Here is a 9,517-nt window from a genome sequence, read left to right as displayed (position 1 = left end):
GCCACTTTGTTTATGCCTCTTAAAAGAAAATAGGATATGCTAGAATGGAATGTGAATGGTATGGTTAAAGTGGTAGTTTTATATATGTTTAAGGTATGAACTTGTAGCATTGAAATTAGATTAATTTAGTGCATGATTTGTGGTGCCAAATGATGCCATATTGGTTAGGCACTTAGGGCGAATGATTTGATATGTTTTAGCCTTGATTACATGTGTTTGAAAGCATGTTTAAGGCTAATTTGGTTTTGGCTTAGTACCTAAGGAAATTAGTGTTGTTTTGCCTTGTTTTGGAAGCAATATTAAGAGCACAAGGCTTGGGACATGGGTTGTCACACAGTCGTGTGCCACACATGGTCACACAACATGGCGTGTGTGATTTTGATTTTTAGGTGCAGGTTTACCCACATGGTCACAAAGAGTTACACAGCCTGATGACACGACTGTGTGACCCTATTTCAATTTGTACACGAGCTACAACACGACCGTGTGACCCATACTTCGAAAGGTACACAGTTCGACCACAAGGCCACATTTCTAAGCCATACAGTTTGGGCTCTATCACTCTAGCCAATACAAGAACAAACACAATTCATACAACCAAATCAACCACAAAGGCAATTAACCAACCATGAAAATGCATCTTTTATAACTCAAAATGAATATTAGCCATCATTCAAGGCTTAATACAAAATGAAGGGTTTCCAACCCAAGCCGACATATTTGGCCAATTCTCAAAGTCACAAAATAATAAAGTCTAAGCCCTATACATGCCATGTTCAAAAATATAAATCCAACGATACCGAGTGCTTCGGTCGATAGTGTGATCGATATCTCTGACTTCTGGTGATCCTTGAGCTAGTTAGGCGGCACTATAAGAAAGTGGAAAGAAAAGGGGAGTAAGCATAAAAGCTTTGTAAGTTGCATATAAATAAATATACAACAACTACTTATCAATCATCAATAAGCTCATAATACAAAGTGGGCATAAGCATTACTTACTCATCAATATCCATACAATTTACATAGCACATATACATATTAAGCTCACATCTCATATATAACAATTTGGTACCTGTACCATTCACAACACGGTTATACTTTCCTTATTGATTGAAAATCATAACTTTCACCATTGAACCATTAGAAACACTACCAGTTATTCATTAAGCCTTGAACATGAGTGAAAGTGCCAATGCCATGTCCCAGACGTGGTCTAACACTAGTTCTCCCCTATCTGTGTCGATGCCATGTCCCAGATATGGTCTTACACTGACACAACTCTTAGCCGATGCATGTCCCAAACATGTCTTACACTAGCACTCGTCTCAATGTCGATGCCATGTCCTAGACATGGTCTTACACTAGCTCTCATAATGTGGCCGATACATGTCCCAAACATGTCTTACACTAGCTCACATAAGTGATCCAAATGTCACAGCATGAATATCCAGTTTATTTCCTAAGGTTCTAACGGGATTTCTACTATCACAATTATCATTATGCATTCTCAATTCACAATCAAGCAATTCATGCTATATTAATTCAATGAAAATTAAAACACACATAGTAGCAATGTAGTTGTATTATTTACATACAACTTACCTCGGATTACAAAATACATACGACTAGTCGTTTAGTCGATTTGCTTGGCTTTTCCTCGATCTAGGTTTGGATTTGGCAATTCTTAATCTATATTAGCAAAATAAACTCATTTAGTAACTAAATACAATTTGGAAATCAAAATTTCACATCTTTGGTAAAATGACTATTTTGCCCCTAGACTTTGACAAAATGACCATTTTAACCCTATGCTAGAAATTCAATTTTTATCAAATTTATTTGTATCTCAAGCCTAACCGAACCATTATCACTCTTATAGCAGCTTCAAATTCTTAATATTTCACACATTTATCAACTATTTTACAACTTATGCAAAATAGTCCTTTTAGGTGTTTTCATGCTAACACCTTCCATAAAAGTTGTCTATTACACTACTAATACCCATGTTCTTCCATAAAAACTCAGAAACCATTACAAATTCATTCATGGAAAAACCTTAAACTCTTAATCATTTTGAAAAATAGACCCCTCATTTGAAAGCTCACGCTTCAAGGGTCTCAAAAATGCAAAAATATTTAAGAAAAGCCATTAACATCACTTACTTGAGAGAGGAATAAGTGCATAGAATTTTTTTTGAAGCTTTCAAGCCCTCCTATGGCAGATTTTCGGTCAAAGATAAGAAAAATAGATGAAGAAGGTGAATGCTAGGCTTTAGGGTATTATTAAAATGCATATTATAACATCAATCAACCTAACCATTTGACCAAATACCCTTCCTTGTCTCATGGCCGGCCAAGCTCTTCTAATAGGGTCTAATTGCCCTTTAAAATCCCCCAACTTTGATTCTCTAACAAAATAACACCCTTAGCTATCAATTTAAGACTTTTGCACTTTATGCGATTTAGTCCTTTTTCACAATTGGGCTCACAAACGTTAAAATTAATTCACCAAATTTTTTATGCACTTATATAATCAAAACAATAATAAAATAATTTATTCAACTCTATATTTGTGGTCCCGAGACCACTATTCCCAGTAGGCCTTAAATCGAGCTGTTACATTTCTCCCCCTTAGGGATTTTCGTCCCCGAAAATCTTACCGGTGAATAAGTTCGAGTACTGATCTCTCATAGTCTCCTCGAGTTCCCATGTGGCATCCTCGACCCATGTCTATGCCACAAAATACTCTTATTCCTTAACTGTTTGACTTCCCAAGCCAAAATCTTGACTGGCTCTTCGCCATAAGTCATGTTCAGATGAATCTCAACCTCTGTCGGCGCAATCACATGCGAAGGGTCTGATCTATATCGACGTAACATAGATACATGAAACACATAGTGAATCTTTTCCAATTCTGATGGCAAGGCCAATCGATAGGCAACAAGCCCTACTCTCTCAACAACTTCATAAGCTCCTATGAAACGGGGGCTCAACTTGCCTCTTCTACCAAATCTGAGGACTTTCCTCTACGGGGAAACTTTCAAAAATACCTTATCACCGATTTGAAACTCAATTTCCTTTCGTTTTAAATCCGCATAAGATCTTTTCCCATCCGAGGTGGCCTTCAAGCAGTCACAAATCACTTTAACTTTCTCTTCAGTCTCTTTGACTAAATCGACCCCGTGAATCTAACTTTCTCCGAGCTCAGTCCAATATAAGGGCATTCGACACTTTTGTACATACAAAGCCTCATAAGGCGCCATTTTTAGACTTTCCTGATAATTGCTGTTGTAGGCGAATTCCACCAATGGCAAGTATCTTTCCCAACTTCCCTGAAACTCGAGAGCACAACACCGCAACATGTCCTCTAAAATCTGAATCACTCTTTCCGACTATCCGTCAGTTTACGGGTGAAATGCCGTGCTAAAACTCAACTTGGTTCCTAATGCCTCTTCTAACTTCTTCTAGAACCTCGAGGTAAACCTCAGGTCTCGACCTGAGATAATCGATAACGGCACTCCATGAAGCCTCACAATCTCAGAAACGTACAAGTCAACCAGTTTCTCGAGGGAGTAGTCGATACGCACTGGTAAGAAATATGCCGACTTTGTTAGTCTATCCACAACAACCCATACTGTATCCTTCTTTTCTGAGGTTACCGGTAAACCCGTCACAAAATTCATGATGATCCAATCCCACTTCCACTCGGGGACTATGATAGGCTGAAGTAGGCCCGAAGGGACTTGATGTTCAGCCTTCACTTGCTGACACACTAGGCACTTAGATACAAATTCTAAAATGTCTCTTTTCATACCCAACCACCAATACATTTTGTTAAGGTCGTTGTACATTTTCACACTGCCCGGGTGGATGGACAAACAACCATTATGTGTCTCTCTCAGAATCATCTGAATAAGCTTATCGTCCTTGGGTACACAAACTTTTTCTTTGAACATTAAACATCCATCGGTACCAATACGAAATTCAGATTCATTTTCCATTTTACACTAAGTCATCTTAGCTTGTAGCTTCTTATCCCCTTTCTGAGCTTCACGGATCTCTTGTAGAAATGTCAATCTAGCTATCAGCTCTGCTAAAACCAAACCATCATCAAAGAATACCAAATTGGTGTTCATTGCTCTCAACGCAAATAGCGATTTTCTACTCAATGCATCAGCAATGACGTTCGCCTTTCTCGGATGGTAATCTATTACCAAATCGTAATCCTTTAACAACTCTAACCATCAACGTTGCCGTAAATTCAACTCCTTTTGAGTCATCAAGTACTTTAGGCTCTTATGGTCGGTGAATACCCAACATTTCTCACCATGCAAATGGTGTCTCCAAATTTTCAACGCGAACACAATGGCAGCCAACTCTAAATCGTGCGTCGGGTAGTTCTTCTCATATGGCTTTACTTGCCTTGAAGTGTAAGCTATTACTTTACCTTCTTGCATAAGCACGCATCCCAAACCATTCAAGGAGGTCGCTATATATCACAAATTCCTTGCCCAATTCTGGTTGCACTAAAATCGGGGCTTCAGTCAACAATGCCTTTAATTTCTCGAAACTCTGCTGGCACTTTTCTATCCAATCGAACTTGAAATCTTTCTGCAGTAGTCTCATCATCGAGGTAGCTATCATAGAGAATCCGTTTACAAACTGTCTATAGTATCCGGCCAAACCCAAAAAGCTTCGGACCTCTGTCACATTTCTCGGCAGTTTCCACTCAACAATAACCGATATCTTACTTGGGTCAACTTGGATCCCGTCACCCTACACAATGTATCCTAGGAATCCGACTTCTTTAAGCCAAAATTCACTCTTACTAAACTTGGCATATAACTGCTTGTCTCTCAAGGTTTGCAACACAACTCCTAAATGCACCGCGTGCTCGCTCTCATCACGCGAATAAATCAATATGTCATAAATAAAGACGACGACAAATTTATCTAGATACGATCGAAAAATACGGTTCATCAAATCCATAAACACCACCTGGGTATTAGTCAAACCAAAAGGCATAATGAGGAACTCATAATGCTCGTATCTTGTCCGAAACGCAGTCTTCAGCACATCTTGCTCTTTAACCCTTAGCTGATAGTAGCCAGACCTCAGATCGATCTTAAAAAACATGGTGGCTCCCTTCAACTGATCGAACAAATCATCGATCCTTGGCAAAGGATACTTGTTCTTCACTGTTATCTTGTTGAATTGTCTATAGTCGATACATAATCTCATCGACCCATCTTTCTTTTTAACGAAGAGTACCGGAGCACCCCACAAAGCTCGGTCTCGCAAAACCCTTGTCCTTTAGCTCTTACAACTGTGTTTTCAAATCTTTCAACTCCGTTGGAGCCATCCTATTTGTAGCAATCGAGATGGGTGTTGTCCCGGGGACCAACTCGATTCCAAACTCAACTTCTCTCACTGGAGGAAATCCGGGTAATTCTTCCAGAAACACATCTGTAAACTCACAAACTACCGGCACTGATTCAATCTTCAACTCAGACACTTGAGTATTCAACACAAAATCTAGGTAAGCCTCATATCCTTTTCTCAAATATTTCTCGGCAGGCAAAGACGATATTATTACAGGTAATCTATCTGACTCATCTAGTCTAAGCTGAAGAACATTCCCATCTCTACAATTCAACTCAATTATCTTTTTCCCGCAATCCACTACAACTCTATGAGTAGTCAACCAATCCATCCCAAGGATTACATCAAACTCATTAAACGACAATATCATCAAGTTAGCCGGAAAAAACAATGACCTTTAATTGTCAAAGGACAATTTCTACACACTTGGTCCTCTAATACATGTCTTCCTAAAAGATTGGACACTTTTATCACAAACTCAATGGACTCTACTATCATGCTCATACGAGGTATCAATTCCATACAAATATAAGAGTGAGTAGATCCTGGGTCAATTAAAGTAATAACAGATATGTCATAGATAGAAAAGGTACTCGTGATCACATCGGGAGACTCTGCCTCTTCCTGGGCTCGTATAGCATAAGTCCTTGTAGGCGCTCTACCCCTAGACCTCACTGCGGTATCTCTTGCCGCACCCCTACCGCTAGCCCTACTCCCGGGGTTCTTTTGTGGTCTACCCCTCGACGGTACACTACTAGCCTTCACTTCTTGCTTCTTTTCTATCTCTTCCATCTCAAGACAATCACGGATAAAGTGGTTTAGTGACCCACACTTGAAACAGCCCCTTTTGTTTCCTCGGTACTCGCCAAAGTGACGTCTTCCACATTATCAACACCCAAGCCTATTTGGTCGAGTACTGCCGACACTCGCGATCGAAGTGGTCTGGGCTCTAGCTGTCGTGTTCCGCTGGTTCTTGTTTCTATTCGAATATCCCACAGAAGTATTCAATCGGGTAGTAAATTCCCTTGATCTCTTGGATGAGGATTGATGTGATTTCTTCATCTGTCTCTTCTTTGAATCCCGCGACTCGAAAGCTGTTTTCCTTCTTGCCTTTACCAGCTCTTCTGCTTTGCATGCCTTTTCAACGAGCACTACAAATTCTCTTATCTCTAAAATACCAACAAATACTCGGATATCTTTACTGAGGACATCCTCAAACCTCTTACACATGGTGGCTTTTGTGGACAAGCACTCCCGCACGTACTTACTGAGCCTCACAAATTCACGCTTATATTCCGTCACTGACTTCGGCCTTACTTTAGCTCTAGGAATTCCTTCCTCTTTTGGTCTATGAATCTTTGGCTAATATACTTTTTTCGAAACTCTTCTTGGAAGAATTCTCAAGTGATCCTCTCTCTCGGTACAACGGATACGAGAGTATTCCACCACTGATAAGCCGAGTCTCGTAGGAGTGACACCGCACACTTTACACACTCTTCAGGTGTGCATGACATTTCATTGAATACCCTAATGGTATTCCCCAGCCAAAACTCTGCTTTCTCTGGATCATCATCTAAACTAGCCCGAAATTCTTCAGCCCCTTGTTTCCGGATCTTATCTACCAGAGGCTTCTCTCTTCTAAATATATCCGCACCTTACGGAGCTACTGGGGCATGTTGAGAAATCGGAGGAGGTGAAGGAAGTGGAATGGTCGGATTCACATGAACAAACTCTGTGTACCAAGCATCTATCATTCAGAGGTAGGCTTCCCTAGCCCCTCCACCTTGGCCCATATTCATGGGCTCACTCACAACTGGCGCGGTCCCTTCGGCGGGAGCTAGCGCATTACTTTCCACTTCATCCGCCGTGGCTCTATTAGGATTCATTTACTATATAAAAACATAATTTATAACATCAATATACAATTATGGCATGTATGGCTAGACTCGTACTCTCGCTAGGTTAGTCCTAAAACCAACTAAACCATAGCTCTAATACCACTAAATGTAACACCCCATAGCCATAACCCACGCCGAGGTAGAGTACAAAACATTACTTAACTTGGTCTCATACACATAAACAATCTCAAGTCACCAAGACTCGGCCCAAACTAAAACTTTTTCAATTTCTATTTTAAAATTTTCATTAAGGGCCTACGAGCCCCAAATCGATCATGGGAACCATTCGTGGCCGTTCCGGGTCCTTAAACCAACTATAAAGATTTTGCCTTTAAAACAGGGCACACGCCCATGTAGAAGGACAACACGCCCGTGTAACCCTCTCGACATGGTCATGCTGATGGTCCGTGTGGCTCACACGGACTAAGCACCTAGGGACACGCTCGTGTCCCATACCCGTGTGGAATTAATTTCTAATTCACAACTACAGGGGTTTTCACACGGTAAGACACACGCTCATGTTAATGGCCCGTGTCCCTCACACGACCACGACACGCTCGTGTCCTAGCCTGTGTGTAAAAACATGGACATTCTGTTTCTCACGTCAGCATGCTCCAAAAGCCACACTGCGAAGGCACATGCCTGTGTGCTAGGCCGTGTCCGTAACACGGTCGAGACACATGGCCGTGTCTCTGCTCGTGTGTTTAATATCATGCATACTGACTTGAAACTTTTACGTGTAGGAGACACACAACCGGACCACATGCCCATGGGGCAAACCATGTGTCACACACGGTCTAGACACACACCCGTGTGTCTACCTGTGTAGATAATATAAGGCTATTTACCAAGCCCTATTGCCACCCTTAAAAAGCCTAGTTTCATACAAATACTAGTCAACACCAGAACAAACACAATTCATACAACCAAATCAACCACAAAGGCATTTAACCAACCATGAAAATGCATCTTTTATAACGTAAAATGAATGTTAGCCATCATTCATGGCTTAATACAAAATGAAGGGTTTCCAACCCAAGCTGACACATTTGGCCAATTCTCAAAGTCACAAAATAATAAAGTCTAAGCCCTATACATGCCATATTCAAAAATATAAATCCAACTATACCGAGTGCTTCGGTCGATAGTGTAATCGATATCTCTGACTTCCGGTGATCCTTGAGCTGGTTAGGCGGCATTATAAGAAAATGAAAAGAAAAGGGGAGTAAGCATAAAAGCTTAGTAAGTAAGCATAAAAGCTTAGTAAGTTGCATATAAATAAATATACAATAACTACTTATCAATCATCAAAAACTCATAATACAAAGTGGGCATAAGCATTACTTACTCATCAATATCCATACAATTTACATAGCACATATACATATTAAGCTCACATCTCATATATAACAATTTGGTACCTGTACCGCTCACAACAAGGTTATACTTTTCTTATTGACTCAAAATCATAACTTTCACTGTTGAACCATTCAGAACACTATCGGTTATTCATTAAGCCTCGAACATGAGGGAAAATGCTGATGCCATGTCCCAGACATGGTCTTACACTAGCTCTCGCCTATCCGTGTCGATGCCATATCCCAGACATGGTCTTACACTGACACAACTCTTAGCCGATACATGTCTCAGACATGTCTAACACTGGGTTACATCTCAAGGCCGATGCATGTCCCAGACATGTCTTACACTAGCACTAGTCTCAATGCCGATGCCATGTCCCAGACATGGTCTTACATTGGCTCTCATAATGTGGCCGATGCATATCCCAGACATGACTTATACTAGCTCACAAAAGTGACCCAAATGTCACAGCATGAATATCCGGTTTATTTTCTAGGGTTCTAATGGGATTTCTACTATCACAATTATCATTATGCATTCTCAATTCACAATCAAGCAATTCATGCTATATTAATTCAATGACAATTCAAACACATAGAGTAGCAATGTAGTTGTATTATTTACATACAACTTACCCCGGATTACAAAATACATACGACTAGTCGTTTAGTCGATTTGCTTGGCTTTTTCCCGATCTAGGTTCGGATTTGGCAATTCTTGATCTTTATTAGCAAAATACACTCATTTAGTCACTAAATACAATTTTTCAATCAAAATTTCACGTCTTTGGTAAAATAACCATTTTGCCCCTAAACTTTGACAAAATGACCATTTTACCCCTATGCTCGAAAATCATTTTTTATCGAATTTCTTCAT

This window comes from Gossypium arboreum, chromosome 7 (genome assembly GCF_025698485.1).
Source record: "Gossypium arboreum isolate Shixiya-1 chromosome 7, ASM2569848v2, whole genome shotgun sequence".
NCBI classification, from domain to species: domain Eukaryota; kingdom Viridiplantae; phylum Streptophyta; class Magnoliopsida; order Malvales; family Malvaceae; genus Gossypium; species Gossypium arboreum.
The sequence above is the reverse complement of the archived record's forward strand: the minus strand, read 5'-3'. Positions refer to the sequence as shown.